Source organism: Harpia harpyja, chromosome 9 (assembly GCF_026419915.1).
Source record: "Harpia harpyja isolate bHarHar1 chromosome 9, bHarHar1 primary haplotype, whole genome shotgun sequence".
NCBI classification, from domain to species: domain Eukaryota; kingdom Metazoa; phylum Chordata; class Aves; order Accipitriformes; family Accipitridae; genus Harpia; species Harpia harpyja.
Genome location: NC_068948.1, coordinates 10,244,818 through 10,255,801, shown reverse-complemented (window position 1 = coordinate 10,255,801; position 10,984 = coordinate 10,244,818). Strand labels below are relative to the sequence as shown.

At 36.2% G+C, this 10,984-nt stretch overlaps 1 long non-coding RNA gene across 1 annotated transcript; it reads left to right on the top strand.

Moving 5' to 3' along the window:
- The first annotated feature begins 5,942 nt into the window (after positions 1-5,942).
- Positions 5,943-9,925, top strand: LOC128146208 (uncharacterized). Its single transcript, XR_008236708.1, has 2 exons — positions 5,943-6,014; positions 8,763-9,925. It is a non-coding gene; the product is annotated as an uncharacterized LOC128146208 (long non-coding RNA).
- The last annotated feature ends 1,059 nt before the right edge of the window (positions 9,926-10,984 follow it).

The window sequence follows — 10,984 nt, the reverse complement described above, 5'->3', positions numbered from 1 at the left end:
AATAGTAGAGTGACTGTTCCTTTCATTCTATTAAGTACTTAAGCACATACTTAATTTTATTTGGAATTACAGTGAGACCTTAGCAAGTTTTAAAATATCTTTCTCAATCAGTTAAATAAGTCAATAAATTGAAAGCAAAGAAGACAGAGGCAGCCCAGAATTTTAAACAGCAGACCTCATCCCTTGCCAGTCCCTCTACCACAAAACCTGCAAAACAAACACATAGTAAAGCAGATGTCTGAATTCTGAACAAAATATTTTTAAACATAACTGTCTGGCTGAAAACTAGGAAGGTGGCATTGATCCCAGGAGATTTTTTTTGGTAGTGTTTTTTTTTTTTTCCCCTTTAAAATTTCATCCTGTTTTAAACATAATTGATTTGCTGAAATTCAACTATTCATTCAGCTTCCTCACAGCCATAATGTATGACTTTGTCTCCCAATATTTAATGAGTTAAGCATTTCTTAGGCTGTGTTTTTCCAAGGTGAGACTTTTACTTAGAAAAAGTACCTTCAGAAATACTTGTTAAATTTTTTTAGGCAACTGACAATGTTGTGACAGTTGAGTTAAAAACTCTGTTGCCAAAAGCCTCTTTCACAAACTTAGATATTGATCTAATTCAAATTTCCACTTAGTGATTCCAGTGGTCAAATTTGAATCTTACTTTTATGTTCTGAATAACATGAGTTCATAACTTGACATCTTTGTGTTGGATTGCCTGTACTGCTTCACACACATACTAGCTAACCTAGCCTGTATATTTCTCAAATCTGGTGTTGCGCTGTGGGATAGTTGTGGGAAGCTCGAGTAGTTATAGACTCAAAATGTAATTTAAGATACAATGTAAGGAATGGCACTAGTCACGTGGGCTTTGTGAGAAGTATATTATGGAAGCTGTGTGCTGCATCCTCAGCTTGGGAATTACCCTTTAGTCTGAATGGAATTTGGTCCATATCCATTAATACAATACAGGGAAATAAGGGTAAAAGGAGAGGCTGCTTTTGCTGACATGAAAGCACCTCCATCCATATTTCGTTTTTTATATGAGCTGCTGCTTCTGCTGCTGCTGCCAAGCTCATAACTTCAAAGTCCCTTCTGTCCTTGTAAGCCATAATTCTGTGTCTTGGTCTCCATTTCCTATCTTCCTGGCTGCTCCTTTGCTATTGTTGTTTGTTTTGTTCTTATATCTGCCTATGTCTTTTTGTTTTGCCCCAAGCAGATTTTTTTTTCTTAGTGAGTTTGTAATCTCTCTTTGTAGCTTTATCGCTGTCCTGTTTTTTATGGATTTATTAAGTTTTTTTTTTTTTAATATAATACTGTTTTGCTTCACAAGATGCCTAGTTCATTTCTTAAGAGATTCTTCTGTGCATATGAAATATTTTCCAATTCCATGTTAGTATTTTAATTCTTGTTTGTTCAGGTTGTGATTTTATTTCATTTCCTTACATTCCCACTTCAATTTACTTCTATCTCTCTAAGAATTCATTCAGAAGGTGGATTTGTACAAGATATCACAGCTTTAATCCATGGACTCCTGTTTAGGTATTTTCCTATTTGTACTGAAGACACTAATCTTCCTTTACAATAAAACAATTTAATAAGCTGCAGAAAATTGATAAGGCAATTTAATTGCCAGTGCTTATGTATTTTCTTAGTATAGCTAAAATCCCATCAAAGGTGGTATACAAGTGGTACCAGAAGCTGTCAACTAAAGAACTAAAATAATGGGAGCAGATTAGCAAATACAGTGTAAAAGAAGTGACAAGACCTCTTTACAAAGTTTCTTTTATTTATTCAACTTTTATAAATATCACAGAGAGTGATAACTTGGTTTATAAAGTGAAGGAATAAAGTGAAAGTGCCAACATGAAAAAATATAAACAATTATACTGTCAGTCATTGTTTGAATTATTCATTTGAAATATCTTTTAAGAGTTTTTCATTGCATCTGTAAGGCAAAGAAACATATTTATAAGCGTAAAATACTAAATAATTATTGAGGTATGCATCAAAGAATTTTTTGATAATTTTAGAATAAATATTCCAAACTGCCACTTCTGATTTTATTGTCAACTGTTGGAATATTTGATGTTTTCTATAAGGTTTCAAACCTGAGGCAAACAAATTTATAAAAAAGACCAACTTTTATCTTTCAAAGGAAGTGGATAGCTGTTGTGACTGACTCAGAAAAATAAAAATGTAATTAACAAGTTGACAAATAACAAGGTAGTCAAAAATGTATTTCAATTAATGGGAACCAATTCCAAAATTTGAAAAATTTGTGTTTGTAGCTCCACATCCTCTATTACTTGCCAGATAAGACATTATTTTCAGCCTACACTGATTTATATATGACTTTGTATTACCAGATATTTAGAATATTTATGAAAAACTGTCCACTACAAATACACAGATCATGTTATTTCTCCTTAAAAGCACATACTCATTCACCAAAGTAATTCTCAAGTCTGTATGGGGAAAAAAAAAAATTGCAGCTTCATTGAGGACCATGGAAAGTTAGCTTTCACTAGTTGAATTTGAATAAAAGTTAATTAAGGCTAGCTCTATAATCAGCCAATCTAATTACATATTAACAAAACCAATTTTTAAATTAAAAAAATCCTACTAGGGAAGCACTTGGAAAATAAAAGCAGTAAGCCAAAAAAATATATAATGAAATACACAGAGCACATAGTAGGAAAATCAAATAAATCAATTATTCTAATATTAAAAGCTCCATAGTTTTTAAAAACTTGAACACTCATCTAATAATGGCACTTTAAGAGAAATTTGCAATAGAAATATCCAATCCATTCTAAATTTTCTGAAATAGGAAAAGTTTCAAAAACAAGTTGGGGTGAATTTGAGGCATTTTTGAAGAAAGGAGTGAGAGAAGCATTAAACATTCAATGGGAAGTACAGGTAAGAAAACATAATAGCTATTTCAAGTTGTCTCTTGGTGCAAAATTAAGTCTTATAATGAAATATTCAGAGCACGTTCAATAGCTGTAACTCAGATCAGACACAGTCCCAGGTCTCTTGATCCCTTTGCTGTTAACAATTAACAGGGTCAGGATCAAGAGACCCAATTAATAAAGAAAAACTCTCAATAAGAAAAAAGATTTTTTCCATTGACTTCAGTGGGATGAACATTTACTATCTAGTTCAATATATACCAATGCAGGCAATATAAAATATTTGAAAACCATCATAGGAATATTGTGTAAGTATTAAAATTGATAAAATAGAAAATGATCATCACTGATTCCCAGGTTTTGATTTGTATCTTTCATCCTTTCAGTTCAAAGTCAGGATTATTTGCACATTTGTTATTAAAAGAGAACTCAGTATTCTTTTTTAAATGTAGTGAAGTTGGTGAAATGAATTTTTTCACTTTCAATCATACACGTTTGGATATAAAAATGCTTCAAAGTATGCTGTTAATCTGTTGCAGTCAACATAATGGGTAATTGGAACTGAATGTCTTTTTTATCTGGCTGCATCTAGCTATCAAACAAATCTTTCTATTAATTGTTAAACCATAATGACTTCAAAAGACATTTCTCAAGTCAGTGTTGGAACTCTGATAACCTAATCTCCATTGGGTACTGTGACTGCATTGAACTGCCTTGTCATTAGTCTTGTCAGCTCTGTACCTTTTATTCCCGTAAGTTAATGAAAGACGTTATATTTTTTGAGAAAGTAACCTTTTCAAAAGTAGTATTACGGGTATGGTTTTAGAAGACACAGTTGTTTTGTAATAATAATGATTTTTCACTATTAGTTCCTTAGTTTTAGGAGTTGTTTCCTGGTAATGCTCAAGTAGCATAAAAAGTGAGTGGAAACGTGATATCACCTGATTTCTAAATTTTCTCGCTTGTGTGGGAGACAGACTGAGGCAAAATCCTGAATAATTTGATCAGGCAAAACACAGTCTGAGCAAAGAGGGAGTTTGGTTTGGGAGTTTGATCAAGCAGAGCTTGATCTGTTGTGTTAAATGCTCAAGGTGATTGCACATGCAGAGGAGCATGCAGACGTGTGGAAACCTGTCATGTCTCATCCAAAATTGTAACGGTCTATTCTGCTTAAGTGACAGACTCCATCTTCACAGATTACACCTCTGAGAGCTTCTGAGAAAAATGTTGAGTGCCCTTGGTGAGCACTGCATCTCTGGGTAAAGTGGCTTCCTGTGGCTGTGCTGTCGGCGTGGGAGGCCCACGAAGGATTTTGCTCTTTCTGAAACAAGGCAGCTGGAGGAAGAGCGAGCAGCCGCGCAGCGGGGAGACCCAGGTCTTCATTCAGTAGCCGGGCTGGCTGCATTCACGTGCACAATCAGTGCTGCTGCTTTCAGTTGTTCTGAGGAATCACATTTTAAAGAGAGTGAGAGCAGGGGCTGTCACGACACCGACAGAAATGTGTGTGGAGAAGCCTGTGAGCGGTTTCTTGGATCCAGCTGATCAGTGCCTAGGCTGGCTGCCATCAGCTTAGTTCAGTTTGAAGGATCGTAACATGGTGTCATACTGAGCAAACACTAGGCTGATAGCTCTCACGTTACGTATCAGTAGCAAGCATTAATTTCCCATTATTTGCTGATATTAATTAAATTTGTTAAGACCTTACGGTAGAAGTATAGACATTTAAAGGCAAAAGTGAGAAAGACAGTTCTTATGGCTTCAGCTTCATGTGGCTTACAGCTCCAGAACAAAGGAGAGAAAGGCAGTAGTATTTTACAGTAGGTGACATGGGGAGAGTAGACAGATGTGTGAGATGATAATTAAATAGGCACTGTAAGGCATTTTGGGAAAGTTCTAATGACAGTATGTTAAAGAGATCATATTTAGATATGATTCAATATATTTGATAACTAGAGCAAATACTTCATGAGCCTGCTGTGAGGCAATATTCTGCAAGATTTGCCTCTGACATTGCCATACAGATACAGACAGGGTATGCTTGCTTCATGACAGACTTTAATAAAATTTTCAAAGACCATGTGCCTTAAAATTTAGCAAGGGTTGCCTGAGTTCATTTGGCTAAAACCCTTTTAAGACATGTATTATGAAGTGTGTTGATTTTTTTTTTTCTTGAGGTATTATTTAAAAAGTAAAAGTGACTGTGTTTTCATACAGTATATTGGAAAATGAAGGGATTCTGTCATTTAGAGAATATCAGTCTCTTGTCTACACAAAGTGCATTAGAGATCATAGCAAAGTGAAGACTTAAAAGATCATCAGCTTGACACTGTCAAGAAAATGATTTTAAATTTTTGCTTGAACTTGTCCCCACAAGGGTCTATTTCTGCCTGCGCGAGTCTCTTTATTTGTGAAACCTACAGCTGTGGTGCTTCACTTGTATTGAAAACCATAAAACCGCAACAACAAAGAAAAAAAGCAAATCAAAAACATTGAAAGAGAGTACAAAATAGATGCTATTCTGTTCCCTGGGCTCTCTGCTTAAGACCTCTATTCACTTAAAACATTTTCCAGCTTCTGAAACACTTGATTAAAGTCAATTGGGAAAAAGATAAGCTCTTAAAAGTGCTAATTTGTGACTCAGAAAACTTGAATAAGTCTAAATATGAAATTCTCTGTTGCTCTGTATTTATGATTATGGGGCTTGTTGGGAGAACATTTTAACATTTCTGTGCTATTTCACTGCATGCTCTGTGCCTACCTCTGCCTTGTGTTATGTATTTTTTAAGGCATTAATTAGTACAGTTTTGCAGTTCAGCTATAAGCTCTCCCAACCTCCTTTCAATCTCCTGAGATTTTAGAAAGTCGCCTTCAGATCAGAAGCCAGGTGTTTCTTTCCCTTTGTCTTTCTCTGGTCATACAAGCCTATATGGAGTCCTTGCTTGACCTCATGTACTAGACTATCAGTTGAACTGATATTATTCTTTAATTAATATCCTCTTATTCTTAGGCTATGGTCATATGTATGAAATTTAGGAATAGAACCGGAACAAGTTGCACTGTGATGGATTTGTGCAAACAAGCAAGCTCTGCCTTGAGAAGGTAAGAAAGGAGGAGGCCAAGCATTAGAAGGTAATTATTTGAAGCTGTGACAGATCTAACTGCACCTTCCAGAAGCATGTTTGCTACTGTTAGAGCAGAGTGAAATGATTTTTAGGAAATATACCCAGTGTTCATAGCTTTTTCCAAATTAAGATAGCTGATCTTTCAGTGACTTAACCACTTCATGTGTCAAACCTAATTTATTTTTCATACTGAAGGCATCCTCTACATACTCTCTTCTTTTCTACTGTGAAGCTTATTAAATGTCTTCTAATCTCGTAATTCCTAACTCTTCTCTCTCCTCTTTTTTTGCAAGAACAAAATTATCACTGCATATCTCACAGATAACCCTGTGCCTTGTCTCTCACACCTCTCTTCTCCAGTCAACCCCTTTTTCTTGTGACATATTAGTGAGAATCCTGATACTAACAGCAGTTATGTACTTGCCTTAAGAAGAGGATTCACTCCTTCAACTGACAGATTCTAGTCTGCCCTTGGGCTGCTAATATAGTCATGTTGTATAACACATAGACACTTCCATACAGCCTACAAGATGAACGGCAGCAGGCTTTTGAGCACTTGAAAGACTTTTCAATATCTTGAAAATTAATATTTAGTTACTGGGGCCTCAGACCCTATCTTCTATCCATAAGCATATCATACATGCATCATATAAAATTAAGAGCTGTTTCTGAAATTATTCCCATGTTACCCTGGTCTTGAAAAGGGTTAAGTTTTTTCCCTCATGTAATTGTAATCTCAAGTGTCAAATCTGTTGCTTCAGTGTTGGTGATGGTTTCAGAAGTGCCATAAGACTTTCGACATTTTAATTCTTGGCAAAGCATTGGTGTGGTACTGATGCAGATGTGTTGATGCTGGAGACTACCAACTGCATGGATTAAATCTCTTCCAGAGTCCCTGGACTTCATAACAAACCAATGCACACAATACAAATGGCAAGTCTACATTGCCAGGTGAAAGTAGCTGCTGGACTTCTAGTATTTTATATCTATCTCTCTGTATAGACATATAAAATAAATAAAAATTGTGTATGAAATGACATATGAATTCACTCATCAACAAAAGAGCTTAGCTGTATAAAGCACAGCCATCTTCCAAAGATGCTGAAGGAACTGAAATAGCTGATAAAAGCTGTTAACAAATGAATCTTTCACACCAGTGCCAAATAACAAATACTTACATGATACAAACACAAATAAAAATATAACTTTGGAGGATATTAAATTTAGATTTATAACAAATTAATTCCAAAGGTTATCTGTTTATGATAGGATTTCTGTTTGGTTTTAATAGTGCATGTTTAGGTTCCTATTCTGCCCTGTTCTGTAATATTTTCATTGATAAAATACAGAACACAGGAAAGAATCGATTACTTGAGGGTGTTATTGGACAAAGGAGGATGCTGAATGTAAAAGGCACTAATGGGGCAGTATGGAGTACAAAAAAGAAGTATTGAGGAGCAATCAATATTTCAGAGGATTAGATCCCTCTGCTAATATGATTAACAGGTTGAAAGCCTTTTCAGAAATATGCAGTTTCTTTAGACTGAGAAATCAGGGTAGCTAACTTGCTTAATTTCTATTCCCATGATTGTACTACCTTGTTCAAAGGACTGACCTCTGTAGAAAATCAGCCCATTAATTGTGTTATGATAGCTAGAAGAGGAGAGTAATTACTTAACACCTTGAAATAATGAGGAAAGCAAGCATCTCAAAATATAAAATAAAATTAAAAAATCTATATGACCTCCATCCACTAAGAGGTAGCACAGAACCAGGAAACAAAAGCACAGACTAATGGCCTACCACAGCTTAAAGAACACCAAGAAACTGCTCTGGAAGAACAGAAAGGAACAGAAAGACTTCATAAGTGAGAATGCAGGTCAAAAAGCATAACGTCAACAAAGAAATAGATTAATAATCAGAACAGTAATAAGAAGTTACATGTATGGAACAATCAGAAACGTTATGTAGTGTAGTCGTAGCTAAATACTTGCATGTTTCTTTTAGTGATTTTTATAAAGAAAAAGCTAAACTCCATTGAACATACTCTGATATTGCACATTGGATTCTCTTGTCTTAGTAAAGACTCTGAGGATATTGACATGATCATTAATAAAGTGGTGATGTAAAATATGTTACAGATTAAAAGGCCCAATTTGGCACAGGACCAAGAATGGTCAGGTAGAGATTCATCCCTTCTAACTGCACAGGTTAGGAGCTTAATCATCATCCACTTGCTTTATAATCAACAAAGAGACAGACATCTCCAGAAGGTAATTCAGGCCTCTCTAGAGAGTGATTTGTCTTATCGTAGATCTGAATCAACCTCTGAAGTTTTCTACATCTCTTAACTTACTGTATATGGAGTGTAAGGTCACTAAGCTATTAACTTTGGGCTTCAGCTCTATTTGGGCAAATACAAGGCCTAGCAAGTTCCAAAGCCTGATAAATTATAGCACAGGCAAATGTGATTTAGTTCAAATGTGTAATTTGTAGATTGCAATGCTACGTAAGGTCACCTCATCAATTCTAGTGATGGACTAAATTCTGAATACCTTGCATTGTATAATAATTTGTTTCATGGCAAAAGTAATTGTCCTGTAAATGCCCAGAGTTGTTGTTTTATGAAGAAATCCTACCTAAATGCATGTGCTGCAATTCTGTGGTCTGGTTAAGGGCATGTACTGCAGTGAAAGTGGCTTAGGTAAACACTCTGGATTTGCAGGTTCCTCTGGCAAATGGTACCACTCAAATTGTTGATGGATGAGAGGCCTGACAGAGGTTACAACTGAAAGGAGCACCACTGAGATGCAGCTTCTGATGATGCAAAAGATATTCTGCCAGTCCCTCAAAATCACCATTCCAGGGCAGGTTTCCCTCCTTTTGCAAAGTATAGAGCCGCAACTCCTCTCTGGCCCACCCATCTTTTCTGCTTGTAGGTAAAGGCAGGTATGAATGGGGAATTGAGCTTAGCGGGAGGACCTGTATAAGTGTTAATGATTCAAAATAGTTGGGGAACTTATTGAAATTTACTAATATCTTTTGTTTGTTTATTTAAAGATGAATTGAACTTCAAATGACTTGGAAAAAGTAGTACTTGGTTAATACAAGCAGGAAATATGCCATAGATTTTCTATTTTTACCTATCACTTAAATGCGCATTGGTCAATAATACTCTAAGCAACATGAACCTCTGTCATTAGTACTGTCTTTTCCTTTCAGCCCCAGGAAAATATTGTGTATGGTGCAAAATGCAATGTTTTAGTATATATTTACAATTCTTATGCTGGCATCTTAGGGGAATTTTAAAGTAATCAAGATCAAGTCAAATGTTTGATGTGGGATGATGCACTCAACAGGCATGTATGCCTGAGTCTGTCCTATCTGGAGTTCCCTAAAATCTGACAGTTTCTGTCCTGGTTTCAGCTGGGATAGAGTTAATTTTCTTTCTAGTAGCTGGTATAGTGTTGTGTTTTGGATTCAGTATGAGAAGAATGTTGATAACACACTGATGTTTTCAGTTGTTGCTAATTAGCATTTATACCAAGTCAAGGATTTTCCAGCTTCTCATGCCCAGCCAGCAAGAAGGCTGGAGGGGCACAAGAAGCTGGGAGGGGACACATCCAGGGCAGCTGACCCAAACTGGCCAAAGGGGTATTCTATACCCTGTGACATCATGCCCAGTATATAAACTGGGGGGAGTTGGCCTGGGGGGCGATTGCTGCTCGAGACCTAACTGGGCACCGTTTGGCAACTGGTGAGTAATTGCATTGTGCATCACTTGTTTTGTATATTCCAATCCTTTTATTATTATTGTCATTTTATTATTGTTATTATTATCATTATTATTTTCTTCCTTTCTGTTCTATTAAACTGTTCTTCTCTCAACCCACGAGTTTTACCTTTTTCCTTCCGATTCTCTCCCCCATCCCGCTGGGTGTGGGGGGAAGTGAGTGAGTGGCTGTGTGGTGCTTAGTTGCTGGCTGGGGTTAAACCACAACAGTCTCTTTTCCCCATATGATGCATTACAATAATAAACTTAAAACCAAATAGAATAGTGAAGTACAAAAAGTCTCTATTGTGTCTTTCCAGTGTGATACAATACATCCACACAAAAAATGCTAGGGAAATGTGGTTTCCTATTCCTCCTCTTCCAGTGTTTTTGGATAACTGTCATATGTCAGCTGCGTTCAAGAACTATAATGTTTACTACCTCCAGTGAATAAAGAGTATGTGGAAAAAGATGAGTGTAATAATGGTAAGGGGATAACAGTGCAAGGTAAATTAATTTTTGTCATTCAGACCTAACAAAGAATTTTGGGAAGGCACCTTTCTTTTCATATTAAAAGAAAAATTAAAAAAACATAGGTGCTTTTAGAAACTGAGATAGCAAAGTGAATGAACTTAGGAAGAGCAACTGAGAACATAAGTATCACCAATCCTTGTCGCAGATGTACTTTTAAATTTGGGCAAAATTTATGAGACTTAAACACTTCGATTTTATTAGTTCCCCCTTCATTTTGATAGTCAGATATAATGGATTGTGTCATCTGAATGGTGCAATTCTGTGTCTCGTGAAAGATGAGCTAGCCTTGAAAGCAAGTCCGGAGGGTGTCCAACAGGCCAAAAGGAGTGAGGCCATGTTCATACGCTTGAAGGAATATGCCCCCTCCAACACATGTGCAGTGGGTAGGGAAGGCAAGTAGAAATAGGCCATGGTTACAGGGAAATTAATTTTCCCCAACCTACCTGTGTTCAATCAAAGGAAAATGTATCTGTTTTGCTTTATGCAAAACAAGTTTTTATACTGGAGACTACTATACCACAAGGATGGTCTTTGGCTGATCTTGCTGTTTTTTTCCTATTTAGGCCAGCCGGAAGATTGAATGCACTTCCTCAGTATTCAGACATGACAATCCCTAGTAATTAGCTGTCCCAGAGCTAGAT